General features: G+C 32.1%; 1 protein-coding gene across 4 annotated transcripts in view; it reads left to right on the top strand.

Annotated features, from left to right (window-relative positions):
- LOC145242248 (ectonucleoside triphosphate diphosphohydrolase 7-like) overlaps window positions 1-21,167 on the top strand; it is a 118,384-nt gene that overhangs the window by 22,622 nt on the left and 74,595 nt on the right. The window contains exon 1 of one of the 4 annotated variants that reach the window (XM_080105259.1): window positions 7,950-8,179. The exons of 2 other annotated variants lie outside the window; for them this stretch is intronic. The gene's annotated coding sequence lies outside the window, so the exon portion shown is untranslated. Of the gene's footprint in view, window positions 1-7,949; window positions 8,180-21,167 lie in introns of those variants that run through there. One more of the 4 variants, XM_080105257.1, reaches the window with a different exon arrangement.

The raw sequence follows: 21,167 nt of genomic DNA, 5'->3' as shown, positions 1-21,167 counted from the left end.
ACATTTTTTACCAGTTTTTTAATACATTTTTTACCAGTTTTTTAATACATTTTTTACCAGTTTTTTAATACATTTTTTACCAGTTTTTTAATACATTTTTTACCAGTTTTTTTTCTATGCTTTTTTTAACCAGTTTTTTCTTTACATTTTTTACCAGCTTTTTTTTCATACGTTTTTTTACCAGTTTTTTCTCTACGGGTTTTTTTTACCAGCTTTTTTTTCTTTACATTTTTTACCAGCTTTTTTTTCTTTACATTTTTTACCAGCTTTTTTTTCTTTACATTTTTTACCAGCTTTTTTTTCTTTACATTTTTTACCAGCTTTTTTTTCTTTACATTTTTTACCAGCTTTTTTTCTTTACATTTTTTACCAGCTTTTTTTTCTTTACATTTTTTACCAGCCTTTTTTTCTTTACATTTTTTACCAGCTTTTTTTTCTTTACATTTTTTACCAGCTTTTTTTTCTTTACATTTTTTACCAGCTTTTTTTTCTTTACATTTTTTACCAGCTTTTTTTTCTTTACATTTTTTACCAGCTTTTTTTTCTTTACATTTTTTACCAGCTTTTTTTTCTTTGCGTTTTTTTGCTAGATTTTTTACGTTTTCTTTTCATTATAACTGCTATTTTTTTTCTTTTAATAACACAATTTCATAACTCCTCATTTCTATTACATAAAAATATGTATTTCGGTTAACACAAATTTTTTGACATCGTAACTAACTTTTTTTTTTACTTTTCATAACGCAATAAGTCATAACTCATCATTTTTATAACAAACATTCGGTTAACGCAAATTCTACTCTGGTATTTTTTAAACTGAATTATTTACAGTTTGTTTTCATTGCAACAAACCCTAAAACAAATCTTTCTAGACTGAGGTAGCATAAAAGAAATCGCTTAAACTGGAATATAGTCATAAAGAGGTGCTCAACATCCGGAGAATAGGTTCTCTTCGTATCCCTTCTGTTGAAATATCTGGAGAGTTTGTCACATACTTCTTTTTTCAGGTGGGAGGTACATTTTCATGTTTTCATTCGTTCTTTTATTTTTTAAATTTTTGTTGGGGTAACGATCGAGTTGACATATAATAATGAAAAACTGCTCAATATTCTTAGTATAGCAGGTGTGGCCAAATCAAACTTCATGTCGATCCTGGCAACGTTGGGTATGCATGCTAGTTTAATTATAAAGTTGTAATTTTTCACAATTACTGTAAAAACATGTTAAATGTGCAGATATTTTCTTAAAACATACGGATACACTTGTGAGGGATGATCTATCGATTTTAGTTTTACTAATAGGTTAAAATCAACAGATATTCACTATTTTAGTATTATTATCAGCTGTAGAATATTTTTCTTTAAAGAAAATCAAATAAAAAAAGCCAATTAAAAGAATAAATTTTTCCGATACCCACAGAATTTTCTATTTTTTCACTTCCCAATTCCGATTAATCGCCCAACACTAATATATATATATATATATATATATATATAATCTCAAATTTTAGTTATTCAATAATTTAAAATTTATGACGTGAAATGGTAAAATTTCAAATCAATAAAATTTTTTTATCATATGTAAGACAAAGAATACATTTCAATTAGTATATCTCTTTATTCTGAAGTGTGTGTGTGTGTGTATATATATATATATATATATATATAATTATTATGATAATTTTTTTACTACCTATGGACATTAATGTTTCATCCTTTCAGGAATCTATCAATGCAGGGAGTTATAAATACAGCTGGTTGGGAGATTCGAACCTGTCTACATAATCTAAACGGTGCCCACAAAGTCTGGCTACATAATGTAGTCAGACTTTGTGGATACCTGTATATATAATAGGGCAACACCAGGTGAGCTGCTGTCTTAAAATAGGCATAAATATATTTTTATGCATACAGAAACTGAGACCTGTTCATGCGAGTATTGTTTTTTCTAAACAATTCACTTCTTGTAAATAAAAAAATTTTCAAGTTGAGATAGAAATCAAAACCTAAAGACGGTGAGTCAGGTATGATAACCATTAGGCCAGCCTGGCATGATCTTTAAAAAAATGTTTACAAGCCTACTTATTTTTAACATAATGAATCTATCATGTGAACCAGTCACCCATGTGCATTTGTGAAACAGTTGACAGATACAAATCAGATGACTCCTCAATGTACCAATTTTTCATCTTTGACCCCCTTAGTAGCCCTTTTTTCCAGATGAAAACCACTTAGTTTTCCATGTGTCTGAATACCCTATATACCAAATTTCAAGTCTGTAGATCAATAATTCATTGAATATGGACAGGTTGAGAAGTGTCCTCATGCTCACATTCTCATTTTTATAGATATAGAGATACATGAATATCATGTCGGTGCAAAGATTTTTGCCGGTTTATAGAACGAGCATTTTAAATTATTGTAATTTATTTTATACATATTGTTATTACTTAAACATATCACCATGATTGATGTATAAGTTTTTCTTTCAGATTATTTAAAACGGCATTCATATTTTTCTGCAATATTCTCACTCGTGTTAGCCTGAGAATGACCTCCTCCAATCACCAAAAAGATTCCTCTTCCATCATGATAATGCTCCTTCTCACATAGCACTACTGACTAAAGATCTTGGAGAATTTGGTTTGGAAATCTTGCCTCCTTTGTCATTAGTCATTACTTCAACAATCCAACAATTCCATGTAATTCATATTATTTGGATTCATCGGACTTCTGTTCTCATCTTGAGTGCGATTTTTGTCAAACTTGGGAATTTGGATGGAATTTCAAATGGAACCCTTTTTACTTCACGGGGGAGGGGGTTGCATGCTCTTGTTCCGTCAGCCATGACTGGATAGAGGTCTTAAGTAATTCGCAATTGTATTTTTTTGTCGCCCACACTGAGGATTGAACCTTCAACCTTTAGGAGAATATCACTTTTTACAATTGATTTTTTTTCAAGTACTCTAACCATTGCGCCATGATTCCACTCAAAATTCCGTCGAAATTCCTGAGTTCAACAGAAACATTCCAGAGTTCGACAAGATACACCTGAAGGAGGTTGGAGGTTACATCGACCGAAACGTTGTGAAAATGACACTCAAGATGAGAACAGTAATCCGAAGAATCCAAATAATACGAATTACCAATCCTCATCTCCAAAATTCAGAAACGTCAAATCCTATCTAAATTTTTTTTCTATCCCAGTGAACACATTCTGATCCATTGTCTACCGATAAACCCTATTTCTGTTAGGTTATAGTCAGTTAACGTACTTCCTAACTTCTAGTGTCTGCTACCGAAAGCAGTGACAAGGCAAATCAGTTCGTTCACTTTTATTGTTCAATATTTCTATTGTGAAACGATTTATTGAAATAAAATATAAAAAGACATTATTGAAAAGTAAAATTATACAAAAATAAAAATTATACAAATAATATTAACATAATTATTTTATTTTTTTTTTTTTTGCACTTTAAATAATAAAATTAAAAAAAATTTTTTTATTTTATTTAAAATTTTATAAGAAATATATATTTATAAAATTCTAAAAATAAAATTCTTAATAATAATTTTAAGTGTTTTCAATAATTCTTTAAAAAAAAAAAAAGGGCACGAAGTGTTTTCAAAACTGATGGTTGTCCTGTTTATAAAGACAATTGTTGATATGAGAATATGTTTATGTATACAGGTGTGGAAATCAGATCATGTCTATGTAAGTGTTTGTGTTACAATATTTAGTGTGTTGACAGTCGCCATATTGGATTCTAGAGTGTTCTTGTTAAAATCGAACCCAGGTCCCAAACGGCCCCTGTGTCTCAAGATGTTTTTATGATGGTCCCAGCAATCTGATGTGTTGTTGTCTCTTCGGTGTTGTGGGTGCAAGAGAGAGAGAAATTAATGGGTACTCCCTTTTATCAACTCTGGTTGTGTACAACTTGCTTGAGAGATGGCCCCTGATTGTTAAATCCTTGCACCAATCAGTGGCAAGCTTAAAAATTAAGTGTAGATTAAAAATGGTATGGTGGCTTGTAGCTATGTTGCTGTTGCTATCGTTGTTCTGATCAATTGTACATGGATTGGCTTCAACTAAGGCTCTTAATTGATCGTTGTCAACATCCGATGACTGACCACTATGCTCATCATTTTCAAGATTTATTGCTGCCACAAAATTTCTTAAACCACCATTTTGCTGTGCGTTCAATAGTGGTTCCTGGGACAAATGCTTCGTTGATATCACAAGCTGTTTCAGCAGCTTTTCGGCCTAGCTTGAATTGAAATAAGAAAATAATGTGAATTTGTTTTTTTGCCATCTTGGATTCAACATTCTGAAAAGAAGACAATTGTTTAAGAACGATTTTTAAAACGATGTATAAAGTAAAAGTATTTTAACAAAAACTTGTTTGAAAATACATCATTTGAAATCAAAATTAACAATTCTGCAAGAACTTTCTTATCAACCTAATACAAGTTTTTATTAACAATGAGTCATTGAACAATTTTGACAAATTTTGTTTCATTCCTTTTTAATTCAAAGGAACAATTAAAGACGTTTCAGAAGAAGGACGTTTTAATTTAAAGAAAAAAAAAAAAGAATTGTTTGGACCAAAAGGTCCTGAAGATTGAGTCTCTCAGAGAAAGATTAAGAAATGGACGTTTAAAGAAAGACTTTAAAAGATGAGTTTTATATTAAGTTGGTGCAAAAATAACGTTTTTTTTTTTTTTTTTTTTTTTTTTTTTTACGTTCAAGTATATATATATATATATATATATATATATATATATATATATATATATATATATATATAAACGACATTATTTTTGCACCAACCTAATATTTTGCATGTCGTCTACTTTTCAACTTTCAAATCCGGCAAAACTGTTCCTTTATTTTGAGAAGAAAAGTGACACCATTACCTGTTTTTTCTTCAAATTGTCATCATCGTTTCGGGTGTTGACTTTAGCTGCTCGAATTGATAAAACTTTTAAAGAATTGTATTCTTCCTTTTTATCTATTTTCATGTTTCATGTTTTTGTTTTAAATTGTTACTTTAAGGTTAATTTTTTAAACGATTGCTTTGGGACATAAAAGCAACTGATCATTTTATTTAATTTTAATAAATTTGGACTAAAGTAATATACTTCTGGGGTCTAGTTTTCTTTTGTTCCTTTATTTGCTCCCTTTGCCTTTAATTAGGTTACCTTCCTTTTACCATTTTTTTTTATATTTGTTACCCAATAAAACAAATTTTTGGTAATGACCCCCAAAAATTCCATAACTAAAGCAATGGCTGAATTCTTAGAAAATGAACTGCGGTCTTTTAATGGAATGGATACATAAATGGATGGTATTATTTAATACTACTAAGACAAAGTTCGGTTCTCCAGTAGGAGACGTCTCCCTAAACTACTTTTGCTTTTTCTAGCTTGCATGCCCCTATTCCGAATTAGTAGCAGTGGGCCAATATCAGTGGACATTTTTATTTGTCTACCAAAACTGTCATTAATAAGTTTTCATATTTCAAACTGATATAAATTATTTCACAATAAAAATAATTAAATTAAAACCAAAATCTTTTTCTTATGTCGAATTATTTAATCAAGTAAAAATCCCATATTTTATTTGATTACTAAATTTAAAAGCTATTTTTTTTTTTTTTTTTTTTTTTTTTTTTTTTTTCATAGTATTTTCAAATTAAATTCAGTTTTTACAATATTTTTGTTTCTAACATTGTTATGCAATTTGCTAGAATAACTTTTTTAAATTTAGGGGCATGTGAACGAAAAAAGCGAAAGTAGTTCACGGAGACCCAAAGCTCATTTCGTTTAGCAACTAGAAACTTTTTCAACCACCAATTTCGATGACAAATAACATTCAGATTCCTTTGCCTAACATTAACAGGTAATATGAATTGGAACAAATACGTAGGAGATACTCCAGTCCATGCCATGGCTGCTGCAAGGAAAGTGGGCTCCCTCTACCAAGCTAGAAAACTTCTCACATCTGCCAGTATTTTTATATCTCTACAAGGCCACCATCTGCTACTATATGCATGGAGTATTGTTGTCACATATGAGCTTGTACACCTTCAACTAGTCTTTCCCTTTTAGACGATCTCTGCACCCCCCCCCCCCATCAAAGTCTCTAATAGGTTTCACACTATCCATGAATCTTCAACCTCTGTCCCATCACCACAGTGTTGCATCTCTCTGCTTGTTTTATGGAATGTGTTCTGGTGCCCCCTCGACATAAATACACCTATAACAGTCGAGTCACACATGATCTATTTTCTCTTGTGCAATCTGCTGGTGGGGTGCATTGATTCATCTGTGCCGTAAGGAACTTCTTTAGCCTCTATTGGAAAACGGTCAGGCAACAGAGAGAGAACCCGACCAGCAGCGAAGCCAAGCATCATCTTTCTCTCTCTCATCCCTGCCCACTCAACATTTCAGCATCGACGGTTTTCACTGAAAATAAACTGCTGGCAAAGCTGGGACTACAGGAAGAACGGCTTTCTAACCGACAGAACCCAAGAAAAACTTATATTCCTTTTTTCCTAACTCGAACACAATCCAACTTTTAATTTTCTGCTGCCAAAATAAATCCTTTTATTGTTTTGTTTTAAAATGTGTTGGGTTTGTATTACTGTACACATAGATACGAAAAAGTTGTCAAAAAACAAATATATAACAAATTAATGTTATCAAAGGCAATATAAGTAACTTTTCTACCTAACTGGATAATTTTTTTAGTGTTTTTATTCAATGTAACATGTTTATTCAGTTCAAAAACATACAGTGTTTACCAATGTATTAGAAAATTAAAAATGGCGCTGGACTCTGTTGAACACGGTAAGTTTGGGAAAATAGGTAAAAAAAAAAAAAAAAAACTAAAATACTGTTAAAACCCCACCGAATATATGTCAGCCTATGCCACGGTAACATATATTGAGCAGGTTTCTAACGGTATTTTGTATAGTTTTTTAATTTTAACTAATTTTCCCAAACTTACTGTGTCCAACAGAGAGCCCGGCGATATTTTTAATTTTCCAATACATCGGTAAACATTGATGTTTTTCAAGCTGAATAAACACGTTAAATTAAATAAAAACACTAAAAAATTATCCAGTTTGGTAGAAAAGTAACTTCTCTTGCCTTTTGATAACAATTGTTATATATTTGTTTTTTGACAACTTTTTCAAATCTATGTGTATACACACCCAAAGTGTTATTTGTTCTGTGCTTTTGTGTTCGACAAATAATTATTTTATTGAGGATGCCTACAAGCAACCACCTAAACACCCGACCCACTCGAGTCCCATTTCTTCACTGTGGAGGGCTTTTTACTCGAATACTTTCTTTCCTCGGACTCTTAGCTTGAGGAATTCCCTTGCCTCTTCCTGTCTTTCTGACTGCACTGACATACAGAAATTTAAATGTAATAAAAACGAGCATCTCGTTGGCCAGCCCTTCCTTAGGATGCTATCTATAAATCTGTCCTCTAATCCAGAGTATCCCGTGTCGTTTCAATGATATGTCTTGTTCCGAGTGAATAAATGTTAAAAAAAAAAAAAAAAAAAATGTTTCCCCGATTTTGTCAAGTGCAAAAAACAAATAAAAAACAACAATGTCCCTTTTCTCCACGTTAAAAAACGACCCTGGTGTCTAACTGTCCCGTGGGGAGGCATTGTAAATAGGAACAACAAAAAACGGATATAAATATGGTAAGCAGAGAGAGACTTTGATGTCGACCGGAACAAAGTTATCCTTTATTTTTGTTTGTTTTTTATATCAATAAATGAAACCTGGTGCTCTAAAACTTGAAAAACAAACGTGAAATGTCACCCACGGTTTTTCCACTCACCCTCCGCCCGCGTCTACCATTCCTCGACCAACCAAACAATCGCTTTTGCCACCGCGTCATGTATAAGTAAATGAAACTAATTTTTCCTCTCTTTTTTAACTCACCGACAACGCCGAGTGTGTCGTAGCTGAGCTGGCGGTGTAAAAACCTACCGCCGAATCAAGCTGGCATATTTAACTAGACCAGCGTCCGGGGGCTTCGACCATGTCTCCAGCCCCTCAGCCATATATTTGTTTAACGTAAATAAACAAAGCAGGAAAAACAACAATCTGACCATTAATAGTAATAATTCATCAACACCAGCATCTCCAAAAAAGTAAGTTTTTAAAAACTTTGTGTACGCGACACTGTTTGTTTTGTGTAGGTGTGTATACAATTTTGTGTATGTATGTGTGTGTATAATTGTGTGTAAATACAATTTTGTGTATGTGTGTGTGTATATATATATATATATATATATATATATGCGATTTTGTGTATATAATTTTGTGTATGTATATGTGTGTGTACATAATTATATTTATCATTTTATACACACACACACACACACACACACACACACACACACCTGTGTGTGTCTCTATATGTTTTAAAACTAAAAAAATGAATCCCCTATTGAAAAAAAAAAATCCTCTAAAAGTCAAAATTGTCTAATCTTAATAAAAATGTTCGGTATCAATAAATGAAAAATTAATCTAACATTTTTATTCTATAAAAAGAAAACAACAAAAAACGAAAATTTTTCACAATAGCCAACTAAACGTGAGGGGGGGGGGAAATAAGTATATAACGATTGAATGTTATCAAAGGCAGGATAAGTTACTCTTCTACCTACCCAGAAAAGTTTTTGTTTTTTTTGTGCGTCTTTAACATATTTTAAAGTGTTTGTTAACTTTGAAACAAAAGTTGTGTTACGTCTGAGTTAATGAACTGTCAGCCCTCAGTAATAAATCGAAAATCAAACAAAATATTGGTAAAATATTGCATTTTCGCAAAATAAGTGGCATTATAATTGGGTGGGTTTGTACCTGGATTTTATTTAATTGCCGATTTCTGCGCGATTATCGAGGATCCGAATGACTATAACTAAAACTGCCAACTGCTGAAACCATGACACTACTTTTCTTTCAAAGTAAATAAACGCTTTACAAAAAGTTAAAGCACACAAAAAGACTTATCCAGGTAGATATAAGAATAACTTAGCTTGCCTTTGGTAACATTTATTTGTTGTGTATTTATTTATTTTATTTTATTTATTCATTTTTTTTTATTTATTTTATTTTATTTTATTTATTTATTTTTTTTTTTTTGGTTATTGTAAAAGAATGCCCGAAACAATTTTTTAACTTATGAATTTGTTTGGACCACTTTAATTGCTTTACTTGCCCCCCCCCCCCTCGTTTTAAGGACGAAATATTATTTTCCTTTTGGTTGAAACTCCGTGACTATTTCTTGGCCTTCGGGTCAAGATCAAAGTGTGTTTTAAAAATTGGGTGCTAAGTACGAAAGGGGCGAATAACGTATTATCGTGACCATCCACAGTATTATGGTGAAAGAAGATTCTAGCTAAGAGAAACTTTTGTTTAGTTCTAGAGTGACAAGAATGACCAACGACCTCCATTGTTTTCTTCCCCTTTTGAGTAGGCCTTGTGCCTAAGTTTTTTTGTTCATGTTCATTTTTTGCCCGAATAAAAGATTTAATATCTCAAAGTGTAGTATCTGTTCTTCAGATGCTGCACTTCAATTTCTTGCTCTGTCAGTGGAGGAGAAATCCTTCACGATCGAGACAATTTTTATTTTTGTTCCTTTTCTCTACATAAAAAAAAGACCCTGGTGTCTTACTCTGTCCCGTGGGTGGGTGGGGGGAGGCATTGTAAATAGGAACTCCGTGACTATTGTTATAAAGAGATGACTCGCCAAAGGTGTGGATGCAAAGATATTTTAAAGCGACCTACTACTTGAAACTGTCGAGTCATTTAACTTTTTCTGTTTATTTCCGACATATTAGTATGTTTTATTATAATTTTTTTTTTGTTTTTAACGTAGGAATCATCACTTATCAAGGACCAAAGGCCACTCGAGAATAAGGTTTAATGTGGTAGTTTAGTAATCGTTAATGGTGTAAATTGGGTAGAATTTAATTATTTATGGGGACGACTCAACAAGAACTTGTTTACATTGGATTTGAAGGCTACCATGTTGTATTCAGCTGGGAAGCAAGCCAGTAGAACAGTGTTCCAGTTCCACAGGCGGGCAGTTCTGGGAAAGAAGCTTTTTTCATGGAATCTGCGTTTAGATTTAGGCACAGGTAGAGAGTGAGGTAAATTGTATATAGTGGTTGTAGCAAGCTGGTGTTTTTTTTTTTTTTTTTTTTTTGTGAAAGTTTGGCAAGAGGGTACTATAAATTAGAGTTCAGTCGATCACTTGCAATGAAAATAATGACAAGTAATTAAACTTGAAAATAATTAAAAATAGCGCGGATTCCATTTTGACTTTCACCAATTTTCCTGTTAATAATTATATAAACTCTGACAAAAAAAAAATATCCATCAAAAAAAAAAAAAATCATAAAAATCATGCGCAAATTTCAAGCCAAAATAAATAATAAAAAGAACTAGGTCATGCATGCAAAAATTCTTTCCTTGTAAAAATAATAACTTCTCCCTCAGTCGAACAACGTACAACATCGGAGCCACTGCGCATTTCGCTACAGGGGTAGCATTCGTGTACGTCCACCCTTTTTCTTTATATTTTTTAATATATAAAATAACTCCTGAAATTGATTGTTATTAATTTCATGGTACATGTTTAATTCATGGTTAAAATATTTGCTTTGACTTTTATTTTCAATTAAAGAAATTTTACGAAAAAAATTGAATCGTTTTCGAAATTCCCTTAATTGTATTTTCACTTTTTCACTGTACCAAATTTGTTCGCTACACAAAAACTTTCGATTATATAATGGTATATTTCAAAATAACAATTCCACGGGAATCGGAATCGTACTTGGTATCGGAATTGTTAATCAACATTTTCCTGGAATCTGAATCAGAAAAAATTTAGGAATCATCCCAACACTACTTTTGATCAATCAAGCACTGGTCGGCTATCTTGTAAATGATAAGCTTCTTTCTGACCAACCGTATAAATTTAGACAAACCTGTTCTACTGCAAATATTTTTACCGTCATCCCTTTACATGTATACCATGCACAAGATAAGATAGGAAGCAAGAGTTTCCGAGTTGCCGAATCCAAAGCACTTGACAAGGTTTAACATGAAGGTTTTTCACTAAAATTAATTCCTATGGTATTTTGGATGAATACTCCAAATAATCAGTTCCTTCCTAGACAAGAGAAAAATCTCTGTCTTCAATGGCTGTTCGTCAAAGCAACGTGATATGTGTGCCCCAAGTGTCGAACCTTGAACCTTTATGATCTCTACTATCATATAAGTCACTTTGTGTGTGTGTTCCTTCCTTATAGGTTCCGAAACGGCTGAGCCTATCTTTTGCACATTTGAAAAAATTCGATCCTAAAAATAGTCTTTCTTTCTTAAAGATAAAAAAGAATTTTTACAGGGGAATATTTTAGGTTGCATCAACAAGGGAGATAATAAAATCTCCACAAATAATTTCTTCTTGGAAAAAAAAAAAAAAAAAAAAAAAAAAAAACATAAAAAAAAAGCTCAGATTTTTATTCACAATGCCTCAACATCAGAGCAGAGCATCAATATAACAACGTGCATCACTGACATTTTATTTACAAAAAAAAACTTTTTTTTTTTTTTAATGGATATTTTGCTATCCGAAATTAATAACAAAAAAGTCAAATTTAAAAAATCGAATGATTTTTAATAACTTATTTGCATCTTAACATGATTTCAAAGATTATATATATATATATATATATATATATTGTTCATTGAAAAAGGGTTATTTAATATACAAATTTAAGTAAAGTTATATTTAATTAAAGATAATTTATTTTCTTCTGAACAAGTTAAAAATAAGTAAATTTATATTCAATTAAAGATATGTTTGTTGAAAATTTTTTTATTTTGCTTTATCATGATTTATGATTTATTCAGTTTTATTTATTTATTTATAAAAACTCACTTTTTGTTTGTAAATTCTTTAGTAAATTATAATTTAAATTTGGTTTTGGGTCGAACTTGCAGTTGTGCATTCTTTTCTAATCTCTTTTGAAACAACAAAATAAATTGATAAAAGCACCTAGTAACATCTAAGGGCTACTACTGGCTGAAATAATATTGCATGATATAAAATTTTTCAGGGTTAGAATTTGCTACCAATCAAATGGAGTAGCAACAAAAAGTTAAACAACGTGTGATGTATGTTAATTAAGAAATGGATGATTTTTAGCAAGACGTAATTGTTCACTGATTGAAAAAAAAAAAGTAAAAATAGTTTTAAAAAAAAACACATCCAAAGGTTTTAACAATTTTGTAATGTGTGATCTATTTGCGATAATAAGAAAATATTTAATAGTTGACTTGTATCAAAAAAGAAATGTATGGTTTTATTGTTGAAAAAGTAGCAAGCTGTAGTATGCGGTCTTGAAAAGTATAAATTCGTAATAATTTACATACGTGAAAGACATCAATAGAAACTACCATTTTGAAAAGCTGTTTTTTTTGGGGGGGGGTTACTTACAAGGGAATCATCACTTATCAAGGTCAACAGGCCATTCGAGAATAAAGGTTAATGAGTGTACAGTGGTAACCTGGACAATGGTGTAATAAATGCTAATGATGGAAATTGGGTAGGATTTTATTAAGGAAACGACTCAACAAAAACTTGTTTACATTGGACTTGAAGACGGCTGTATTGTAATCAGCTGGAATGTTAATGCTTGTTAATTTTTACATTTCATTCTACTCTAGAATATAAGAATATGTATACAGAATAGTAGGCAGAATAGTAAACACAATTTAACGCATAAATCTGAATAAATAGAGAATCTTTGTTTCACACAAAGAAAAATGCTATAGAAGAAATAAAATAAGACATGGATAGCTGTTGATTACAAATGATAATCAATATGTTTGACATCTATTCTGATATTCCTTTATTCCTTGAATACAGTTAGAATGACTTGAAGAATGAAAGTGAAATTGATAGAATGTTTGTTATTGATATTTAAAATCTAGTGTAGTATATAGTTAGAAATTAAATAATAATGGTGCGAAAGCAAGAAAATTTCTTGGTGAATGTGAGGGATATGAGAGCAGATAATTGTAGGTGAGTGAAAATCTCTGCCATTTTTGTGGAATACATAGTTGGGAGAAGCAGTTATTCTGGAATAAATGAAAGAAATTATGAAAGACAAAATGTGCTCCTATTTTCTTGAAACCTGCATTAGGAAGTGCTCTAAGTGATTAGTGGAACGGATTAGCATATGAAGGTTTTGGTTCTAAATTTATAATAGTCAAAGTAGTATAAGGGAAAATCAACTTTACTTTATTATATAGAAAGATAGGAAAAAACTTAATGAGGATTAAAAAAACAACAAAACAAAACAAGTGAAGCATACATGGTCCCCCATGAGTGCACAGTGAACAAGGCATAAAAAATGATGAAGTTCAGCATTTGTTCCCCCACCCCACCCCACTCATTTAGCCGTAAAAGTCCCCAGGGGATGTCAAATCTTGGTGAACATGAACAAACGGTACAGTTTTAAGCCTTAACATATATAAATTTGAGTTCTGCACTATGCAAAAAAAAGAAATGAATAAGTCCATAATTTGCACTTTTCCCAATAACTACGCCTTATAATTTTTTGAAATTTTGCGCAAACATTAAACATGATATGAGTAAAAAAGTAACAGAACAGATTTTCCAGGAAAACTCTGGTTGCCCCCTTTGGGGTCAAAATGGCTAAAATTGACACTTTTGTGTTTATTAAAAAAAATTGATGCCTTGGATTTTTATAAAACTTTCTGAAAAGTTGTAACTAACTGATTTCTATATAATTTTGTTTGTCTATACTTGGGTGTGCTCCAGGGGCTCTTTTAGGGCTAATAAAAACACTCCATTTTTTTTTTTTGGACTATTTTACCATATTTGTTCAAAATTTTTTGTGTATATATATTTAGCAGTTTTGCATGGTCCTGAACTCAAATCTTTTGGGGCTAAATGAGGGGAGGGGCAAATGATGGTCATTTTTTTTTTTTTTTTTCATTAAATCACCTTAATTAATATTAATACTACTACTACTAATAATAATAATATAAATATCAACAAAACTATTCATTTGATCATGGTCCATTCCATCAATATTTCTCAATCTTCTCATAAGTTCTTTATCTTTCAACTGACAGTCATTTCACCTCATTAATCTTTATTCTTGAGTAGCCTTTGGCCTTGATAAATTTTAGTAAATTAAATTTCAAATTAAATATTAAAGTTTACGAATAAAAGCAAATTGTTAGGAATCAAAATTTCATTGTAAAAACATTCGATAATATTTTTTTTTTTTTTTATTTATTTTAAAGTAAAATCGATTTTGGGTTTCTATCGCAACATGAATAGATCTTGAACGTAGACCATCGTGTTCAGATAGTAATTGATACAATGACTCACATAATTTTGGGACGACCCCCTCCCCCCTTCCTAAATAAAAATCTTTCTGGCGCCCTGCTGTTTAATAACCAAAATTTATGAAGAAATTTTAATTGTGGATCACATTTGTTTCGTTTTTTTTTTTTTTTTTTGGTTCAGAGCGAAGAAGCATTCAAATCATCACCTGTGTGACAAAGGTACTTGCTACTAATGTTGGGACGATTAATCAAAATCGGTAAAATCAGATCTTTTCTGGGAATCTGAATTGATAAAATTTGTGCCTATTTTCTGATGCCGAAAACGATTTTTTTAATTGTCTTCTTTTTTTTTTTTTTTTTTTTTTTTTTTAAACAAAATCTTTCGCTGCTGGTATTAATGATAAAATAATAAATATTTATTGATTTTAAATTACCAGTAAAGCTAAAAATCTATAGCTCATCTCCCCCCCCACCTCACCCAGCAAGTGTTTTTTTTTTTTTTTTTTTTTTTTATTTATTTACGTTTGAGAAAATATCTGTACATGTAACATGTATTTTTACGGTAATTGGGTAAAAATAACGACTCTAGTTAAATATTTAGAGATTTGTAACAAATCGGAATTGGTACTTGTACCAGAATTGGGAATTTAGTACGGAATTGGTAATAGTATCAGAATCAAGAATTTAGAACAGAATCAGTATTTGCATTGGGGAAAAAAAAAAAAAAATATTGGAATCGTCCCATCACTACTTGTTAGATTTAAAAAAAAAAAAAAAAAAAAAAAATGATGCCATTGATCTTGAAAACATTTTTTTTTTCTCTCACATAACATTCAACCTTGACTTTATCAAATGATTTGCATTTCAAAAACAAGTTCTTCTTTTCCATAGCACAGCTGGATGGTGTTATCTTCTTTTTTATTGTGAATTGCTTTGAAGGTAACAGCAGATATAAATAAAAAAAAATGCGATACAAAATGCTTTCGAAACATCCTTTTAATAACTTTTAATTATTCTTTTTTCTTTCCAATTAGGTAGCGAACGTTTACATATCCATACAATATTTAATTAATGTGTCTGATTACTTCATAGATGACGTCTGCTTAATCTGAACCACAACAATAGGCTTTTACAAGTACTTCATTGTGCTAAACTTCGACAAACGTCATTCAAGAAAATGAAATATGATGCTCATGAAGAGTAAAAAGGGTCAAATTCAAAAACTCATGTTAAGGTGGTTTCTTCTCCATTGACTGAAGTATGATCGGAGATATTTACGTCAAAGGTGGTGGTGGGCACAAGTGTTATGAGTTCATCAGAGCACATGCCATCAAAGTACTTGCAGAACAGACATAGGGATGCAGTATTGCAGGGACAGGGGATTGGATCTTGTTTGACGGTGTTGGACCTATTAGATTGGACTTTTTTTTTTTTTTTTTTTTTTTTACCTTGGCTTGGCTACGAGGGAGAGATTGGTGGTAGATGCACTAGTCTAGATATGACAATATTCCATGCATTGGCGAATGGTGGCTTTGTAGATATGCAGGATACTGACAGGTGTTTTCTAGCTACGGTAGAGAGAGCCCACCTTCTTTGCAGCAGCCTTGGCAATGTTTGCTTATGAAGTTGAAAAAAATGAAAGCAATTACAATTTCATAGGAAAAAGATGGGAGTGCATGAACAAAAAACATCGAAAGACAAAGCAATTCTTTCTAAACGTTTATTCTGATTAATAGCATCAGACAGGGTTGTTTGTTTTTTTGTTTTTTTTTTTCATTGTCCCCCCCCCCGCCCCAATAAAAAAGCCACCAGAGTCTAGACCAATGGTTCTCAACCTTTTTTTACTCGTGGGTTTCTTTCTAGTGTATTTAATGTATTTTGGTGAACTTCTATAACTATTTTTTTATCTTTCATTAATAAAAAGAAAATTAAATAACCTATATCAACAGCTTATTTTGAAGGAAAATTGAACCCATAGTAACGTTACATGTACCATGAGCGTCCACATGGACCCCAGTTGAGAACCATTGGTCTAGACGATTGTTGAGGTGGCTTGTTTTCTATTGGCTGAAGTATGGTCTTATTTGTGTGCAGTTCTAGGAGGTCCATCTCCCAGGCTTTGCCTTCTCACCTCTTTGAGAAGGGATTAATTTATTGCAAATTATCTGCAGTGTCCCTACTGCGAAATGCTGATGGGGCTATCTAGGCATTTTGTTAACCAAACTGATCTTCTTTCTAGAGTGCTGACTTTTTAAACTCTATTTTTCTGACTTTGTGTCACATCTTCCTGCCACGAAAAAGAGATAAATATAGAATCCAATTGACATGCTATATATATATATATATATATATATATATATATATATATATATATATAAAAAAGGCATGTTTTTAATAATTTGCTGTTGCTCTGTACTTTTAATTTAATTGCTTTATCTTCATACATATGCATATGCTTAGTATATGCATTTTATGAGAAATTTGTTAAACAATAACATTTATTACACAAATTACATAGGATTGCTATAAATATATTGATAATTATGGATTCTAATTAACATGGGTGAAAAGTCATGCCGTTCTACATAATACAAAAAAGGTGGGCATAGCAAGAAGACTAATTTCGCTAAAGGTTAAGAAAGAGTTATGTCCCCTTATGTTTTTTTGCAGTGGATTAATTTGCATATGAGGAGAATAGCTGCGTAAAGGATGAATTGGGAAGGACAGTGAGTTGAGTTTTCAGCATCTGAGAGAACACCTCAGATTTAAGAGTTGATGCAAATTACGGCATCGGTGAAAAGGAATGCTGTCCATTTTTATTTAGCTTACAAGCCATCTCGGCAAGAAAGTAAAGTTGATGCGACTAGTTGGGACCATGTCGAGTGTTCGTCAAGAAAAAAAGAAACAATTGGCATTATGTGCAGAATTGTTGATTACGATTCGAGAATCAGACTTTTTGAAAGTTGGCATCTTTGTATCGTCAAATATTTATTCATGGAGTTTGGTTTAGTTGTTTTGTTTTATAGCATATCAAATCTTTTCTGGTTATTTTATGCCAAATTCAGTTCTTTTGATAAAGGGTTAACACTGTACAACAAAACAGTCAACTCACACTCAAATGCATAAAGAATTTGAAACATGAAAACATTTTTTATAAAATTATTGGATGCAGCATTACATAACTTAAAAGGATTGATATGCCAATCAAATGAACCAAAGAAAACCTAAAAAAAAAAAAAAACAAGAATAATTTTAAAGAGTAAATAAACTGATAAAAATATTTAAAAAATGTCTACATAAAAAATTACATATCATTTCTGTTGTGGGAGGGTAGAATTATGTTTTGACAGTTGTCTCGAAAATAATTAAACAAAAAAAAAACTTTAGTCAAAATGGCTGCCGAACAAAACCCGAGCAGAAAAACAATACATTTATTTGTTTATCTTTTTAATCTATCACATGTTGCCAACTTTGAAATCAATGACACCAGTTTTTTTTGTTTTTTTTCTTTTTTATGTTTTATATCCGAATGTTATCAAAAAAAATATCCAGGTGACTGTTACACGTAGATATATGTAAATAATTCTAAATTAACTCGCTTTATAGTCACTATCCCAAACCAAAATTTTATTTTCATCATATCTAGAAACTTTTTAATATGAGCACATAAAACTTTACAAAACTAAACAAGAATAGCAAATTTACTAGGTGCCTTCAATAAGTTTCCAGACTTTTTTTGTATGGGCACTTTTATTGATAGTACACACATGAAACTCTAGTCCCCTTTGAAGTAATCTTCTCCAGCTGCAATGCATTTGTTGTACCGTTCTAATAACTTCTGGAAGGCCCCATGGAAGTTTTCTTGTGTGAGTGTGTCGATGATCCTCATCAGTCTCTTTCATCTCCTGAATTGTCTCAAAATAACAGCCTCTAAGGTTTACCTTGAGCTTAGGAATAACTAAGTCACAGGGGGCAAGGTCTGGACTATCTTGATGCCCATGACCACATCTTCCTTTCTGATCTTCTCTGAGCACCCTTGCGACAAATTTTGCACAACTCTTCCGCATCTTCAGTTCCTTACAAATAATTGTGTATACAGTTCCCACACTGACATCAAATTGGGCACTTACTGTCTTTATAGTCGCACAGTGGTCCTTATTCATGAAATTCTTTATTTTGCCAATCAACTCTGGTGTTCTGACTTCCTTACTCATCCCTCACAGACTCCCTGCTTTCCTTGAATCACTTATGCCACTCAAAAACTGATGCTCGATTCATGCAAGATAGTCCAAAAGCAGTCTGAAGCATTCCATACGTTTCTGTAGTGTGTGCGTTTGGATTCTTAATCCGGCAGGGGGATGTGATGCGTTTAGTGTGTTAGGTATAAGTTGGTGTTAAGTTCATGCTTGCATGCCTTCTCGCTTCCAGCTAACACTGCTGGTTACCCTCGTTGTGAAAAGGGAGCAGCTATGCATACGTCTTCCCTGCCAGTACATAGCCTCTCCATCATCTCCTACTGTGCTTCCACATTGGCCATACACGGTAACTGGGTGCCTTGCAACCCCAGGCTAAACTTGTAGGAGATCTCGAAGTAGTAGGGGACCCCAGAGGTAGTGCGTTATGGCCCACCGATGTGTAGACATGCCCTGGCACACTACCAACCCCTACCCCCCTGTCTTGTGGGTGCCTTTGGTTGGATGAAGACTAGGGGAGACAACCCCAAAATCAAACACCATTGCCTTGTGGTTCTTATCACAGCAAAAGGCTAAGAGGTGGGAACTCTGACTTCAAATCCTACTGCTGCTTGCAGTTTTCCTTTAAAAGGCTATGGAACCTCATCCAGAAAGAAAAGGCGTAGTAGCGGACACGATAGGGCAACTGTTTACCTCACTGAGATTACTCTCGGCCAGGAGCTGAGGCCTTCTCTGCTGCCAGTCGTCGCGGGTACGCTCCACTGGACATGAGCACTGGAGGTTCAGGGGGGGGGGGTCTGTCTGATGCGCAACAGATACTGCACCTAAACTGCATAAGTAAGTTTGGAGCCAAAGTGGAAAGTCCTGTTGTAATGGAGTGAGACTACGCCAACACCGAGGGATAAAGAACTGAGGTCCTAACTAATCATCGTCAACATTGACGGACTGCATGATGATGATGATACGTTTCTGTGGCATTTTTTTCCAAGTTTAAAACAATTTTATTGCATGTCGTTTTTTAAAGTATCCTCATATCCAGGATGCATTTTTGATATTCACCAGCTGTGACAATTAGGCTTTAGTAGAGTGTATTCCAATTCCTGCTGTAGCTGTTTATTTGAACATGAAATCATAAAAATTGGTCAGTCAGCTCATAAGATGTATAGCAATAACATACTGAATTTTCAAGAGTCTAAGACAATTTTAAATGCCTGTACAAAAAAAGCCTGAAAACTTATTGAAGGCACCTCGGATTTGAATAGCACAATTAATTAGCAAATTATGAGCATTTAGAATGTCATCTTGTGGAAAATGAAAATTAATTACACTTCACTTATGCTTCAAGTTCTTTGTCTTCAAATATTAATTTGTATAATGGAAGCAATAATTATTAGGTCCAGCCAACTTAATCATTGGATAAAATTACATTACATATCAAAAACAAAAAAAAAAGCTTACAAAAATAAGACGCAAGTTCAATTTTAACTGTTCACATAAAATCCATTTCAACATTTAACACATTGAATCTTTTTAATATGATTCATAGCAGAGTAGAGATCAAGCTAGATTTTTCAAATTAATAAAAAAAAAAAAAAAACTTTGAGTTTGCACTATGTAAAGACAGAGGTGAACATACTTTAATAATAGGGGAAAAAATTTCATTTATTAAACCCGTATTTTTTATATTTTTTGTAAAAACCAACTTGAAAACATCCTTGTATTAAGGCCACCATATTGATTAGTGTCCGTCTTACTTTAAGGTGGGACTGTTTTTTTTTATTTATGCAGAGAATTCCGATATCATTTACATAAAATTGAAAACCAATAGTCTGTCGTGCTTAAGTTTGAATTAATATTTTCCTTGAATTCATGTTCGGTCTTCACATAGGGTAGACTAGACTTTCTAGCCTTGGTTGCATAAGTAATATAGAAGGGAAACTATAATATAGAATGTATATGTGTAGGTTTCTGTTACGTCATTCACATTATGCCCCTGAACAGTCATCATTTAGTTGGTAGAGAGAGTGGGTGGTGTTTGCTAACTTTATAATCCACTTGTAACAAATGCAGACGCTGAAGGTAATTGGATCATTTCAGACTCCGCATTTATCGATTGATGTGCAAATTTACTGCATATGAAAAAATGTAAAAAAAATTATTTTTTTTTTTACACAAGAAAAAGAGGAGGAAGTGAGACGAAGAAGGTGCAATTTTCTTCACATTGGAAAAAAATCGTGATTTTTTTTTTTTGATTTTTTTTTATGGCAGTTTACCAGCATAAAATGGTAATTGCATTATTGGTCGGCAATGTTTTGAATTCTGGTCAAATCATGAATTTTTTTTTTTTCATTTATTTTATTTTATTATTAGTCTTTACAAACGTAATATCTGTTAAAGTTGCCAACGCCCATCATAAAAAAAAAAAACGGCAACTTAAACCGTTATGCAATTGAAACCATTTTTATAGATTAAAGATCTAAAGGTCTTTTAACTTTTCTGAATATTGGTTAGGGTTAGGATGGTATTTTTTTTTTTTTTTTTTTTTTTTTTT

The sequence above is a fragment of the Euprymna scolopes genome, chromosome 21, assembly GCF_053919585.1.
Source record: "Euprymna scolopes isolate OS-2025 chromosome 21, ASM5391958v1, whole genome shotgun sequence".
Classification (NCBI taxonomy): domain Eukaryota; kingdom Metazoa; phylum Mollusca; class Cephalopoda; order Sepiida; family Sepiolidae; genus Euprymna; species Euprymna scolopes.
This window is presented reverse-complemented; position numbering and strand designations above follow the sequence as displayed.